This window comes from Pholcus phalangioides, unplaced genomic scaffold (assembly GCF_987345545.1).
Source record: "Pholcus phalangioides strain wild (caught in Gottingen) unplaced genomic scaffold, Ppha-v1.0 ptg000007l_1, whole genome shotgun sequence".
Classification (NCBI taxonomy): Eukaryota; Metazoa; Arthropoda; class Arachnida; order Araneae; family Pholcidae; genus Pholcus; species Pholcus phalangioides.
The window spans coordinates 49,173,695-49,190,356 of NW_028301600.1; the positions used below are offsets into that span (position 1 = coordinate 49,173,695).

At 39.2% G+C, this 16,662-nt stretch overlaps 1 long non-coding RNA gene across 2 annotated transcripts in view; it reads left to right on the top strand.

The window, feature by feature from the left end:
• Positions 1 to 1,274: 1,274 nt before the first annotated feature.
• Positions 1,275 to 16,662, top strand: part of LOC149085418 (uncharacterized) — a 39,480-nt gene continuing 24,092 nt past the window's right edge. Inside the window, exons 1-2 of one of the 2 annotated variants that reach the window (XR_016192845.1) lie at positions 1,276 to 1,340; positions 1,626 to 1,803. This is a non-coding gene — a long non-coding RNA (uncharacterized LOC149085418). Of the gene's footprint in view, positions 1,341 to 1,625; positions 1,804 to 16,662 lie in introns of both variants that reach the window. The other variant, XR_016192844.1, reaches the window with a different exon arrangement.

The window sequence follows — 16,662 nt, forward strand, 5'->3', positions numbered from 1 at the left end:
AAGCAACGTATGTTTGGGAATTACGTACACGCCGTGGCTTTCAGTTGTCATGAAAGAAAGGGGTCATTCACGACTATGGTTCTCAACATGGGGCTCTCGTGGTGCTGAGATATTCTAGTGGGCCACGGGGGAAAATCAGGTGAAAGGGGATCCATGAAAGGTGGGTGACAGAGCTGTGAAAATGACTCAGATGTGGAAAAATAAAGCTTTCAAGTGAAATATGTAAGAGAGAAATTGCGACCATTTTCTCTCAGAGTTTGAGAGACTCAAGAGTGGCCATTTTTTCTCAGAATTCAGCAGTATTTTCCATAGAACCAGGGCCCCATCTGAACATGGCATGAAGTCCTCATGTCTATGGGATGCCTACATGACAGGATTTGGTATTATGGTTTCCGAGAGTGAGTATGTAGGTATATAAGCTGTTATTACGTACGAGGCCACAGAAAACGACTTTGCCCCATGACTCATATTTAAATATATATGATGGTGAGATGACCTTGCATAGAACCCTTCTCCACCCTCCAGAAAGGAAGGCTCGTTGAGCCCAGAGATAGACCTTATTTATAAAAGTTTTGTTCAACATATCAATTCAATAAGTAGAAAGGGTCTGGTTCCCGGATGAGGTTGGGAGGGGGGTCCTTTATAAGACGGGGGGGGGGGCACAAGAGGCAAATATGGTCGAAAAGGGTTATGGGCGGAAAAGGTCACAAAACACTAATTTAGGACACAGAAAATGCAATTGTTTTCGTCCGCGAGTCCTAACAACAGGAAGATTTTACAAAAAAAAGGGATCAGCATCATTATGTTGAAGATAAGACATAGATTTGCAGTTGAATGCCCTTCGTGTGTTGTTTTATATCCATCCACAGAAAAGCTAGTGGACAGGTGATGTCTGGAAGCATTACTACAACAAGAGAAATTACACACGACTGTATTATTAAGACGGTGTAACAACGTGTGTGTTTGGTTTTTTTTTTTCACTTGGTTCTTATTCTTATCAACGATCTTTTATTTACAGTTATCTTCAAATGTTTTCTCTCGAGCGTGTTTATATGCAATATACGTATAATATTCCATTTACTTTTCCTTTATTTTCTACCGTTTAGAGGAAAAAATTTTGTGGTTACGAGCGTAATTTACGGCATACAATTCTTTTTAAGCGAAGTACAATCGTTTTTAGAGTTTACCAAAGGTTTAGCAAAGGTTACAATTGTTGCGTAGCTAGTCAGTAGTATATATATACGTCGAAGTGGCTAATATTTATAGTTGGCACATGGCACGTCTTTTCGGTCTTTTTTCTGTTCGTGATACCGACCAGAAAGGTCAAGAAACATCAGTCGGTGAGTTCTTTCCGATTCAAAATTTACTTTCTACTTGTATAGCGTATTTCTGAGTCGTAGACGCTACGGAACGTTGAGAATATTTGGATCGTCTCAAAAGTTCCGAGCATTTCTGTTGTGAGTTTTTGTTGCAACGAAGGAAAACCCTCAATTGTTTTAAATATGCTCCATTTTTTTCCTTTCATCTTTAAACTCTATTTTTCGGGTACAGAATTTTTTAAATTCTGTCCTTTTTTTGTGTTTGTCATGACACGCCGCAAGTTTAAACGTGGATACGTTTTTTAGGCCTCGTTATAGTGCAATGCGACCAATTCGGCATGGTAACTAAACTTGAAGAAACAGTCTGTCTCCCAAAGCATTGGGACTTCTATGTTCATCTTGTAAATCCCAAGATATAGCATGAGACAATTTACAAGAGAGGCAGCAAGTCTGATGCCCAGACCGGAAGAAGTATTAATATCAGGTATCGTTGAATTTGTCTTTGCAATATCTATCAGACCAGCCATCTTAAACCTGTTGCCCTCGAACAGCACGGTGTTCCTCGAAGCACGAAGAGTGCTCAATGCTCGTATCCGATTTCGTGCTCCCGAGCACTTCTTTAACGCTACAATTAAACACCCAGTGCAGTGAAAATCACGTGAGGATTACAATTGTGCATACGTCTGTGAAAGTTGTCGTAAGGAGTGCTCTTTGTATTATGAAGGGTATAGGCAGTGCTCGCTATTCAAGAAATGTTGTAGACCCCTGTATTAGACGATACCCATTGGCTTCGATTAGCTTCGCATACTTCCTGAGATGTGAGCGTTTAAGGCATTCAGGAACGCGCTTACCAGACGCGGGCCCGATGCAAAAATAATTGTGGGGTCAGAAGCGTCTTAATAATTTCGGCTCCTCGTATCCCCGATTCAGCATAAATGAAAGAAATAATTCCATTACCCATGAAAATTCAGAGTATATAAATGAAAGGAATAATTCCAGGCTCATGAAAATTCATAACGCCAGAATGGATGAAATTTCAGAATTTATGAAAGAAATTATTATTATCGTAAGTGGGGGCGACCGCGCCTGTCACCCTCCCCCTAAGGAACCCCCCCCCCCAGGGGCAGCTCCGAAAGCATTTCATTACGTAACTTTTTGGTGATGAATAAGGTATCGTAAGATGATTTAGTAGACGTATTCACATAAAAAGCGTTACAGCATCATTTCAGCGATTGTTTTTACACAGAGAATTTCGATGACGGCGGTAAAAGTGAAATTATCTATTGTCTGGTCAGTTGTAGTCGTATAATAAACATTTCCACATATTTCGTGCGATTTATTTACGGTGATAGAGGAAAAAAAAGGAGCCTCTTAAAAATCGTGTTTTTCGTATGTCACACACTGAATATCGATCCATAAAGTTTTCCTACGACTAGTATCACAAAATGTTTGTGAACTATAGGATAATTAAATTAAATAATTTATAATTAGAAATATTTAAAATCTGAAGTCAGATTCAAGTAGTTAATTTCGGGTTTTCTTCTTACGCCTTTATGGCATCGTTATCCTCTGCAATGCCTTATCTACTACGATATTCATCTTCAAAACTGAGTTTACCGAATTTTAAGATATTGAAAATGACATTAAAAAAATGCCCTAAAAATTGGAAAAAAAATGCCATCAAAATAATAAAACTAAGTTCTTTTGAAAAACCGGTTATGTTCGAATGTCGAAAGAAAAAGATTTGATAGCATGAAAAGCACATGTGTAAATTTTTTTTTCTCTCGCGCGTCGCGTTAGATTTCATCAAAAATAACAATTTTTCTAATAAACGAGTTATAATTCATGAATTGGTTAGGAACACTGGCGTTATGGCTACCACAAGGGTGGGGCTGTCAGGCCTCCGGCTAGGGCGGGGGGGGGGGCTGAGACGATTGTTGTCGTTTTTTGTATTTTCACAACAAATTCACTTTTAAAAGGCCCGTGAAGAATCTGACCGGAGGGCCCTGTTGCTAGATGTGGGGGCCATGATTGGTGTACTGGGGGGGATAGCGTTTTTTACACTAGAAAACGAAAAATGAAACCCTTCCCCTTGAGAAAATTATGCGTGTGCCTATGGTTAGGAAGCCAAAAAGCATCTTTTATTTTATTTTCCAAGAAATTCGATCATATCTTTTCATAAGTGCTCAATGCAATCGGCATTCACATAATTTTTCCAATCTTTTCCATTGTCAAAAAATTTAAAAAAGTGAAAAAATGTCGTGCAAATGCCCTAATAGTGAAAAAAGCAGAAAAATGTAAATGTCATCAGTATCCGGGCCCTTCTTATGAGCATATCGTACGATCCTTTAGATTTTAGTTCATAACCTGCATCCTTATTATCCGAATGTACTGTGAAAGTAACAAAACATTCCATTCATAGAATTTTTTGCAATCGTGTTTCAAATATCAAACGAATTTTGATTAAAATTTGACATAAAAATGACTTTTAACCCAGAAAATAACATAGGTACTCCAAAATTTATTATTGTTTTCATCATTCTGGGGCACTTTCTATTAAAAAATGTTATTAAAGTTCACTCCAGTAACATTTTAAAGCAAAGTGACGCAAGAAAGGTAGTCGGATACCTTAATAAGCCTACTTCCCGAAACCGTCGAATTATTAATTCCTGTAAAGCTTCATTTCCATAGACTCGTCAATATTTTCAAACTTCTGAACTTCATTCAGCTGGTGATCAGCCCTATGAACACATCGTGCATAAACACTGAAAGTACACTGATTATAATGAAAGAGACCGGATATGTACTGTTCACTTTCAATTTACCCATGTTGTCACAAATGTTTATTTTAATATGATAAAAAAAGACAACAGCTGAAATATTGAGCTCACAAAATCCAGAAGTTTCGTGACGAAATTATTACGGAATACTGATATTTTGATTTTCATTTGTGAGTGACTTTGGGAAATTACAGCTCTTATTCATAGGTCCATCAACAGATAGAGAGCCTGCTGCAATGTTTCCCCAAACAGACGGAGGGGGATGGTGGTAGAAGCTGTTAGTACAATATAGGATGCAATGTGTTTAATTAAGAAAGGGAACTCTGAAAAAAAAATCTGAGATGCGGGGTTGGTAGAACCAAGGCCACAACTAGATAGTTGGTCTGCTGGGGCAAGCTCGCATTTTGGTGTTTAAATTTGTAAATTTTGATGAAGAGGTAAAAGAATTGGAATTTGCGCCAACCAGTCCGGCTCCTGGAGCACCAAATCTGCCTGCTTCTCTCCCAGTTACGGGTCTGGAAAAAGTGGTGCCGTGCTCTGAGCAACCAAGACAAATCTAGTCGTGGTCTGAGCGTCCAAATCCTTGTCCTTTTTTAACTTGGACGAATCTTTTCTCGAGAGATGTCTTCGTGAAAAAGAAATCTTTAGTGAGATATTGTATGGATGCGCTCGCGCAACTCGAGATTTTTTCCTTCATATTATTTATCTCTCATGTCCTCGCATCAAAAGCAAAACTTAACTCTTCATCTTTTAATTTAATTTTGAATATAAAAATGTAATTGAAGACGCCGCTGCAAAACAGCCCGATCTCTAAGCACCTTAACACCGCGAGACACTTTTGTGAATTACTGTTTTAATTGGTATTTTCAATGTAATGTTATTCTCGAGATGTCCCGATACTCATTCATTTGAGCTGAATAATTCTTAAATTAGATTCTTTTGTGTTTCGTGTCATTGCATGCATCGACTAAGAAAAATGCGTAGGATAGGTGCAAAAATATATTCGATAAATAGCTCTTTTAAAGACAACTGGTTGTTGGATTTCGAGATGCGTATATAACGAGAGAGATAACTAAAAAGGCATCGGCCCGCAAACTGATACAAAGTTATTAAAGCAAATATCGGGCCCCGGTTGTTTTCCACGACGTTCGATATTGCTTCGGAGATTTTTGAGCATCACATCGAATGCTTTGAAAACGGTAGTTGGAAGAAAACTATTGTAAGACAAGAGTTTGATATGGAAATCAGGCTTGAAAACGCACGAAACATAAGAAAAGTTGTTGAAGCGAACGAAAGCAATTCCAACACTTTCTCCCGATCGCGATAATCTTTTTATTAAAATCCGTTCTTTCTTTTCTGTGAACATTCTTTCTTTTTCTTCTGTTCTATTGTTCCTCTTTTCATTTCCACCAACATCTCGTACACCCAATATATACGTATGCGTACAATTGCTGTTGCATTATTCTGTCCTGCATCAACGAAATACGAAGCCGATCAAATAAAAATTTCGCAAATCCTTTTTTGAGATAACCTCCTGCGAGTCTCAATATTTCAGTTTGCACAAAAAATACTGTAATTATTTAAAGTATTTCTATAATTTCTCTGTGCCGTCAATTTATTTTGTTATTGGGTTGAATTAATGAGACACTTAGATGGCTATTTAAACGCCTTAATGCCTAAACCGAGATACGAGCTCGTGCTTGTCGGACTAGATCAGTGACATAAGCGAAAACTTGTATCCGGCCCATGAGCCTAAGCCAGGGTTTTCCAACCGGTGTTCTGCAGAACACTAGGGTTCCATAATAGCATTTTTGGTTTCAAAAGTGACGGAACCCCAAAAATCCCGGAATCCTGATAGCTTCAAAATTTTTCTTGTTACTATTTCACCTGCAGCAATTTTTGTATCTTTATTTTTGTTGAGAACGTGTACTCTAAAAAACTTTGGAATAATTTGACGTGTAGTAGACAAACACTATTCCTGTTGGTTCTTTTCTTTCTCTTTCTTCCTAATAATTAAACACCTGTAATTCGCATCGTATCGCCGTTGCTTATAAAAATCTTGAGTTTTCTTATATATATTTTTCTCCAAAAGATTTGAAAGCAAAAAACGTAATTTTTCACTTTCTTTAAGAAAGTTTTTTTTGTTTTTGTTTTCTATATCTAAGCAAAGCAGAAATGCATAGAATCTAGTTCTTTAGAAGTTGTATAGAAGAAAAGAACCGAAACATTGCATCAGTGTTTCTCAAACCATGCGTCGCGGCTCTCAGGGGGCACAGCCAGTTATGAAGGGCGTCGCAGCAAGCTGTCGATATTTCTGATTGCCTGTTTAGTGCTTTGAACTGGTGTTTTTTAAACTATTCTGGGCGTTGCCACAACAGGAAAAACCTGAGGCTTCCAACTAAGGGGCCTGGTGACCCGAACGCCGGACCGGGAGAGGGGAGCAAATTTCACTCTTTAACCTCTCCTTCAAAATTAAATGGGAGCGCCAGGATGTATGGTTGCCACGGCTGACTAAAAACATATAGCTGCGGCTACAATACCGTATATCTGTCAACAATCAGTCAATTAGTCGATCATTAAAGTTTAGGGCTTTTGAGGTGACAATATACAAAGAAAACAACTATATAGCCACACATTTTTGTAATCTACGATTACATCGATTCAATGTATAGAAATGATCATTCCCAAACATTTGGAGTTTGAGTTGAAGTGAAAACGTCGAGTAATTAAAGTTTTTAAGACTCATAAATGTCCTGTTGTCTCCTTTTTTGCTCCCGACCTCGACTGTAAGGGGACTCCGGTCATTTACCATGTGAGAAAAACCACCACCCGTCGGAAGAACTCGAAAAAGGCATTGACATTGAACGACATTCTTTTTATTCCAATCATTCTTTTGCTTAATGTTGAAGGAAAAGCGAAGGGAAATTTTCCACGAGTGACCATCATTGTATGTTGGTGAGTTACCGAAAATTTCAAGATTCCGCACTCCAGTAACACATAATCGCTCTTTATGTCCAATCAGTGTTGGTCATATAACATCACGTGACAAGCAAAAATTTAGCATGCTCCAGGAAAAAACCCTACATGGTGAATTGCCGAAAACTTGTGTATCAGTTGTCATGATTACAAAACCGTGGGTATTTGCCGATTGCTACTTACATAGCAGTGGAATATGGTAGCCCAGGTCGACAAGATACTCGCGAACTCTGTCACAAGATGCTCAGAGATGTCGTGTGTTCGATACTCCCTCTTTTGTCCTTGCCAGTGCTTTTTTGAACTGTATAAATAACGGTCTAAATAGTTCTATTGTGCAGAAAATGAAGGTGGTGGAGAAAAACAAAAAGATTAAATGAGCGTGTTTCTCACTATCCGGAAGCTATGTGTATAACTAGGGTGGCCAAATGAAAAAAAAAACCAAAAAAAAACGGACATTTTCATTGCCGCTGTGGTGGTCGAGTGGTTATAGTGCCGGACTCGTGATGCGAGGATCCGGGTTCGAACCCCACAGTGGTGGTCGGCTGAAGTTGGTTTTCTGTGGTTCCCAACTTCAAGGCGCAAATGCGAGCCGATCTCCCCGTTAAAAAGTCTCGCCACAGAGAGCAACAGTCCTACAACGGTAAATCATTCAACCATAACACTTCACTCATAGTTAGTAAAACTGGGGGCAGATGACAGCACTACACATAACAAGCATTACACAGAAACAAACTCTACGTCAGGTTGCACTACACGCACATTCCCGCATGTACCGATTCGTTTGGGGGGTTCCGCGGGGGAGGGGTGCATGTGTGGTGTAGCAGTAGTAGGTAGGGGCTCGGGGATCCATGATGTTCTTAAGTCAGCCACCTCGTTGGGCAATTTGCCTGTTGTGGCGTTGTATTTGTATTGATGTTAAGAGCTAACGAATTCCCAATTTAAAAACTTCAAAGTGGGTTTTCTCAGCAAGCTTGACAAAAATTTTTTATTAAAACGATGAAATAGCCGAATATTATGAAAAATTAATCTGTCCCGTAAAATATGGGTCATAATTATGGTCACACTATGTGTAACTCACAAATATATTTTTTGAGACTCTTATCTACTGCAATTGAGGATTCTTGTTCCGCCGAGGGAATGTGGACTTTTGGGACACCCTGCATATTGAAGAAATTTTCAAAATTTGTAAAGGGTTCCGCGAGAACTTTCACGTTTGAAAACCCTAGCCTAAGCCTTCCCTTCCCCCGACAGTTGCCACCATCTCCATAGTAACGTGTGGAAATACTAGGTTTCAGGCCCCCACAATAATTATGAGCCTTCTCAATATTTACAATAACTTTACGCCTATGATCAGTGGTTCTCAAACTTTTGCCCCTCGTGACTCCCTTAGAAATTTTTGCCCTATGATCATCGTAAATTCACGGCTTCCCATTGTCATACATTCACCACCATTTTGAGAAATAGAACACACACACGTTCTGAATACCCATCTTTATATATATATATATATACAGGGTGATCAGCGAATAAGCCCTTATTTCAAAATTAAATATCTCTACAACAAAGATCAATAGAATTATGCGGTAAACGGTACGTTTATTAGCAAAACTGTAAGAATGTTGTACAGAAATTTCGAAAATTTAGTTGTTTTTTTTAATTTTTAAAAATTTAAAAACAAAAATGGAGATTTTGGGGTTCCGAAAAATCCTCATTTGTGTGAAGAGAAACCACTGCATTCGCCTAAAGTTACTGCATGGGCTGCGGTATGCGCCATGTGTGCTGACAAATTGTTCCAAAATTGTAACGTAACGTTCAGTAGTAATCGTTTCTCGCACGAAGAAGGGGCTGATAATGTCTCTGGCGCATACCGCAGCCCATTCAGTAACTTTAGATGAATGCAGTGGTTTCTCTTCACACAAATGAGGATTTTCGGAACCGCAAAATTTCCAGTTTTGTTTTTTTTCTAAATTTTAAAAAATTAAAAAAAAACTAAATTTTCGAAATTTCTGTACAAGATTCTTACAGTTTTGCTAATAAACGTACCGTTTACCGCATAATTCTATTGATCTTTGTTGTAGAGATATTTAATTTTGAAATAAGGGCTTATTCGCTGATCACCCTGTATCCCTGTATATATATATATATATATATAGATATATAGATATAAATAGATAGATAGATACACACACATAGAAAGTAGAACTGCACTTGTTTACTTCGGAAAAAACGATTCCGAAACATTTTTAAAGACAAAATGAGGAACGACACTAATATTAGCGCTACTGGAAATCTCAGGCTGGTTCATCCGCCATATTTATGCAAAATGTGAGTCAGTATTACCACTACAGCCAATAGCTATTCCCTGTGCCTTCTTTTCAACGATTAAACGCCACTTCGAACAAAAAAAAATGGTTTTGCCACTCTGAGATGGAAGGCGGCGATGTCTGCTCGGTATTTTCAAGTCACTTTAGTTAATATGAGAGACATATTACTACACACCTAGGCAGAGGCGTACGCAGGAGGAGGGGATTCACCGGGTTCGGGAGGGGCGCAATGAATTTCTTCTGTAGAATTCTCGGTTACCCCAACTTTCAAAAAGCATTGAGAATTAAGAGAAATTGATTAAGATAGTATGTAAATGTATTTTCTTTTGATGTTTTAATCGGTTTAAAAATATATTTAAAACTATTTAAAATTTTTGATCGTCTTTGGGGAGTCATGGGTTCCATGTGCATATGCCACTGCACCTTGGAGACACATGCTTTGATCACCGTTGGACTACCACTAGATCATGGGTATCCAACTGGTGTTCCGTGGAAACCAGGGATTCCATGATAGTTTTTCACGGTTCCACAGTATCACAGGCTGTAAATTTTTTCATTGTTGTTGTAACAGAAACATCAAGAAAGAGAGAAACTTCCGTTATTTTAGCTTCAGTGGAACAGTATTCTAACCATCAAAGGTTCTGCGTTAATTTGACCATTGGAACTCTCTGGACTAGATATTGGTGTAGTAACTACACAGTTTCTAAATTGCAATTCAATTACTGTATTTTAATTTTGGTTTGAATCATAATTTCATGTTTTTCTGACGGGGATACATCTTTAATTTTAGGATCGTATGTGAATGCAGTGCCATCTTCATAAGCGGATATACGGTAGGGCACGATGGGGGCGACCTACCTCTTATTCCCCAAAAAAACTGTTATTAGCATAGGCGGAAGGGTAGAGTTGAAAAATTCCCCATTCACTGTTGATCCATCCCCGCCCACGTTAGAAGAACCCGTATAAGCGGATGGGGCCATCTTAACGCATGGGTCCACTCGGGCATGTCATGAGGTCCTCGAGTGATTAGGGGAGGGGGTATCAAACATGATAATGAGATTTGGTTAAGATTTTCGAGATTAAGCATGTAAAATGTTGAGCAGGTATTTTTAGTCAGCTAGAGCAGTGTTCTTCAACTTTTAACACCTGTTAACCGGTGAAAATGGTTGAAAAGTTTCACAAGGACCAAAAATTGGATAAATAACTTGCGAATTTGCTGACGGGTAATGCTAATAAAAACCAACAGAAAGGTATTTTATTTGTTAAATCTATAATTATAGGTAGCGTCTGCATGAATTGGGCGAAATGTTTCGCGGACCGGCCGGCAGGAAAACCCAACGGACCAGCGGTTAAAGATCCCTGAGCTCTAAAGCGCATAAAAAAATCAGTTTCCCCAGGGACCCATAATGCTCTAGGTGGCCCTGTTTGAACGGCAAACCGAGCGACATAAAAATAGGTGATTTTTAACACTCAAATCGAATGGACTCATTACGGCAAGTGAATTGGGTATTACCAGGATATTACCATGTGACTCAAGGTCACACCCATCTTATGAGGCCAAAAGAGGCCCGCATTTCTTGCACACTCCCACACAAGATAGTTGAAAAAGAAGCCTCTGTTTTGTGAATCGCGGAAGTAGTTCTACGGGAACACCGATTGGCGACTGCTGTCATCCAATAGAAGCCTACTCACAATTTTTATTTCCATCGGAATTTGTAATCTTTCGTGTTTGCGGGTACTTTAGGGCAGGTTATACTGACCTCCCAATACCACTACTACTTAAGTACCGAATAAACACCATAAAGATGTACCAGTGCACACGATACGTGACTACATGTCCAAAATTGAATGGTCACAAATGTGATTTAGATTCACTCCATTCACTGAATAGTCGAAAAACTGTTTGAAGTTAAACATAAATTCGAAAGAAGAACTCACCGAAGAGATGATGAAATCTCCCTCGCTAGTAATGTTCGGTGTCAATATATATCTATTTGTCTATATACGCGTTGATCGGAAAGAAAGGTGAAATGAAAAATAAAGAGAACAAAGGAAGGAATGAAAAAACGGCATCATGACAGACATACGAAGGGGTTTTTATGAGGTTGGTTGACGCCTTGGCCGACAAAATATTGCTGCAAGCATATTGTCTAAAACCAACCGTTATCACATTCCAGTCTTTTATTAGCTGGCGGGCAAGGACAGTCGCCGGCATCCTTTCGGCCATTATTGAAAATTCCTCAGGCTCACTCATTAGGTGGTCGGAGGGAAACGTTACGCTGGCAACGCTGGCATTCTGTCCGTGCCACAGCAATGGCGGTACTACACAAAAGCACACCCCCTCCCTTTCCTTAGTTGCAATCCTTCCTACATCAAACCCTGCCCTGTGTATTCCTCATTTCATTCTCGTCCCTTTTCCATCGTACGGAGGTTTCTTCTTCAATCCAACGGCACGATCATGACGATGGCGATCCTTCATTAAATATTCAAAGCCTTTCCTCTAACTTTCACTCATTACTAATTTCACTAAATTTGAGATTGATCTCTCTATTTTTTATACGGTATATATGCTGGGTGGGTATCAAATAAGAACACTCACGGAATAGCGGGACCACTCGTGATATATGGTGACCTTCTTAACCAACATTATTCTCGCTAACCGCAATTTGGCAATATATGTACTTAATCAACACCATTCTTTCCAATGGTAGTTATTTAAACAACAAAAGATACGAACAGCACGTGGCAGAATTGGGACATTTGTCCAATATAAAAATCTTCAATTATTTTGTTATTCTAAACATCTCAAGTTATTTTATGAACACCCGGTATTTATTTCTTATTTTACCAGCTATTTATTTGTGACCGTGGGCATCATTCAAAACACAGATGCATGGGTGGAGATAGGGGGGGGGGCGTGAGGGGCATTGCCCCCCCCCCCCAGTGTCTAAGGTAGAGTTGACTGATCTAATGTATATATGTATATATGAATTGACATCATCATCATCATCGTGCCCCCTAGCAATAATGACCGTGCCCCCCCCCAGACTTCCAAGTCTATCTCCGCCTATGCACACATGACTTTAGTTTCCTCAATACAGCATGTTCTATTTGATAAATGATGTCTAACAAGGAAAGGGTTCCAAAATGAATCTTCAAAAAGTTTTGAAAAAATTACCACTGATTCTACTCATTCAGCACAAAAAGACGAAAAAAAATCCGGTGGCATTATTATGGGCCGCTCAAAAAATGCAAATATTAATATTTTGAACGCCAATAGAGGCCAAGAATGAATTTAAAAATCCCGCAACCCTCCCTAGAGTGTTAGAGTAACATCATTCAATCAACGCATGATCAAGTGCACCCAACACCAGCTATAGTATTTACTATAGCAGGTGTACAGCATATATAAAGAAAGAGAAATAAAACTAGTTTCTAGAATATGTAAAAAGGGCTCCTCGAGTGAAACTTCGAGAAATTCATCGCGACCCACCCCTAAGCCGTTTGTGCCCCCTCCAAAGGTCGATCCTGCGGACACCTCTGATTGAGTTTGCCCTTCGAAAATAAATTATGGGGAATGTGACCATCACAGTCTGACACTGCTGTTGTCAACATTGCTATGTATGCACACACAAGGATTCTTTTTTCCACATGATTATAGACTGAACACACTACAGGGTGATTCAGAAAAGATGGGAAAAACTTTAAGAGTTCATAGTACACACCAATACAAACAATTGTCATCAAAGAATGCATGGTCTAACATGAAACGCGAACGCGCTAGCGCGTTTCGAAACGGCCGCTCCGCAAACGTTAAAACGGCATTCCTGTTGAAATTTATCGGGAGAAAAAGAACACCATGCATGCAAATGTAACCTGGGAAAGAAGAAGAAACCGTATGCAAATCTGCGTCACAGTAATAAAAGGCGCGGACTTCGTATTATTAAAGTACGCCATTATCCCGTACCTTACAACTGTTAAAACGGTTGCACGCTGGAATAACTTCGCACGGCTAGCGTTCTTTTATTTACTGTGACGCAGATTTGCATACGGTTTCTTCTTCTTCCCCAGGTTACATTTCCATGCATGGTGTTCTTTTTCTCCCGATAAATTTCAACAGGAATGCCGTTTTAACGTTTGCGGAGTGGCCGTTTCGAAACGTGCTAGCGCGTTTGCGTTTCATGTTAGACCATGCATTCTTTGATGACAATTGTTTGCATTGGTGTGCACTATCACCTCCTAAAGTTTTTCCCATCTTTTCTGAATCACTCTGTATATTTTTATCTTGTGTTTTAAGTTTAAAAATCACTGATTCAACTTAAGCATTAATTAAAGAGTGGTAAGATTGCCGCGTTGCTAGTTGGAGTAAAATACGGAACATTGAGCTCTCGTCTTCTTCATCATGGTTTCTCTAAATTCCAGAGACGTTGATTAGTCAATGGCGAGATGGTTGCTCAAAAACAAGAAGGACTTATCAATGGGGGGAGGGATGTTAGTTCAGGTGCCCACAAACTAAGGGAAAGCGCTTTTCTCGTTTTCGGCATTCCCAGTAAAGATGCCATTAAGAATATTTCATATTTTTTTAAAGGATGGTTGATGACGTAAGCATCATTCAAACACCCCCTTCCCCGTCATCAAAAGTAAGCAAATCCGAAAGCTGACTTAATACTTAAATGGCCCATTAATTTTTAATAATTATTTCACTTAAAATAATGTTCCTTTGCTGTTGGGTTCATTTTTTTAATACGTCTGAAGAAAAAACCAACTCCCTATCCATATCTTTCCCATGTTAAATTCAACTCACTTTATGCGACCATTTTGCGGAGCCAATTAATCACGCAAAGCGAGGGACACCTGTACATACTGGCATATCTATCAGGTATACCGGAAGGTGTGTAACGGCATTTTACCAATTAAGAAAAATTTCCTTCGATTTAGGGCTGGGTTTGAGCATTTTACGGCCCGCTACGATGTCTAAGTGCGCATTTATTAATAAACCGTAACGTCTTCACAGCTGAGCCAAAACTGACTATTAAAAACATTTTCTGATTGATTTGTGTTTATTGTATGTCAAAATGCTCAAAAGAAAAGAAAATTGTTTTAATTAGTTGATTAATTAATTAATTTGGATCGATATCTTTAGCACCATGTGAGTTTGGTACACAATATGTGTACCCCAGTTCTTAAATTGAAAAAAGAATCATTAGAAATCATTTAAAACCGTTAAAAATGGTACACATACTGTATGTGTACCTCTGGAGCAAAGCGAATAAGAATGAGGTTATTTTAATAAAATGGCATACACTGTATACGCAGTCAGAGCTGACACAATAAGATGCTAGAAGAGGTTGTTACTTTGATGTAAATCGAAGTGGACTGCAATCCATTGAATAGCTGCTGGAAAGTGAGTGGTGAAAGATCTAAAAATAGAACGATGATGATCAAGTTGAGTTCAAATGTAATCTATTCGGTTCAAATCTGGAGAATTGGGGGAGAAAATTTGAAAGATTTGTGTGATTAGTTTTCTCTTTCCGAAGTTTTCAGACATTTCAAAATCACATGGTCTTTACGGTATTTTCGTTTTTATAGATCGTATGTACCCCGGTGAAGACAACATTCAATGATATACATGATCTGCGAAGATTAATTCATCATTATAAGTTGAGAGTGGCCTCTAGAAGTATCAGTGATCCTATACGATACCACTGTAACATTTGTTAAGTTATACTACTGCTATCGCCAGTACACCAGCTTGTATTCTTTCAGCAATTATTACAGGAGATTTGTCTCCAGATACGACAGCGGTCATACCTTCTATCATTCCACGCAGAATAAAATATGGCTCGTCCAGATGTTCAATTTTGATACCGCCTTGCAAATTGAAGTCGTCTGAACCGAAGAATCTTCGTTGCCGTGGATGCAGTGACTCCCCATTTCCTTTGGGGCACTATTCAAGACAGGGTTCGGTACATTAATGTTTCACTAGTCTGGTAGGTCTTCATGATTCGTTTTGATCGTGAATTGCTCAACTGTATGGTGTCAGTCGGCTACTACGCACCTTCTCAGCCAACGTCCACCTCTAGCATCAAATGGCACTAGGTATTCCACTGCCTTTATGTCAGTTAATTGCAGCGGTACCATTTGTCTGATTGCGATACAAATATCACAATATCTGACGAACTGATGAGTTTCAGACATACTGTGATGCTTGGCTAAAAAGCCGACAATCATCCTTTTTTGAAAACTTGATAACTAGCTTATTCAATCTGTAACAGTAAGGGGCCGTTCAAGTATTACGTCATCATCGATGGGGCGGGGAGGGGGTTCCAATTTGCTCACTTTTGATGACAAGGGGGAGGGGGAGGGGTTTGGATAATGCTTACGTCAGCAACCACCCTTTATGAAAATATGAGTTAGGATTCAGAGGGGCAGAGCTGATGACGAAATTTTGCTGACAAGGGGAGGGGAGGGGGTCAAAAATGGCTAAAAATTTGCTTACGTAATACTTGAACGGCCCCTAACAGGACTGATACATTTTCGGAATATGCTTACATCTCACCTCATATTCAAACCAAACCAGCTAGCGACTATTGCCTCATTTCATTAGCTACAAACAGTTGATTCAGAAACAGGAAGTGGCCTTAACTGTGGGATTCTTCTAATGTGACTGGAAAGGTGCCTATATAAGAGAGCGGACTCATCGTCCATCTTTGAGCAAAAAACAGGCTCGCCGCTGTAAGTGATGTCTCGGAAATCGTTAGAAAAAAATCAGGTGAGGGAACAGAGATTGGCTGTAGCGATAATATTGCCGTCACACTCTTGCTCAATGATAGCGAATGAGTCAGCCTGCTATTTCAAAGGGTTTTGATGACTTCACCACTTATTTTTGAAAAAATTGATAAAATTGAATTATATTGTTAAGTGGTTGACATCAATATCAAATGCGTAGTCAGTGAGTTTTGATTCAATGGTTACAGCCACAAATAATTTACAGTTCGGTACGGCCGTACCCTTCACACCTTCCTAAATTCAGCGCTTGATAGGGTCATTTGAGGCCATACCATAACAGAACTCTCACCCAATGAATTCTGCCAGTATACAGAGGGTTTTAAAGACTCAAAACCGAACACGCCCCAATCACCGTTGGGCTATTTAAGCTATTTCCCCTATTGGGGGTGGCGGTGGCTTGGTATTAAAGACTATTTGTTGTTCGTATCTAAATACTATCCTCATTCAATTGCGGTTTCTGTATATAGTTGAACA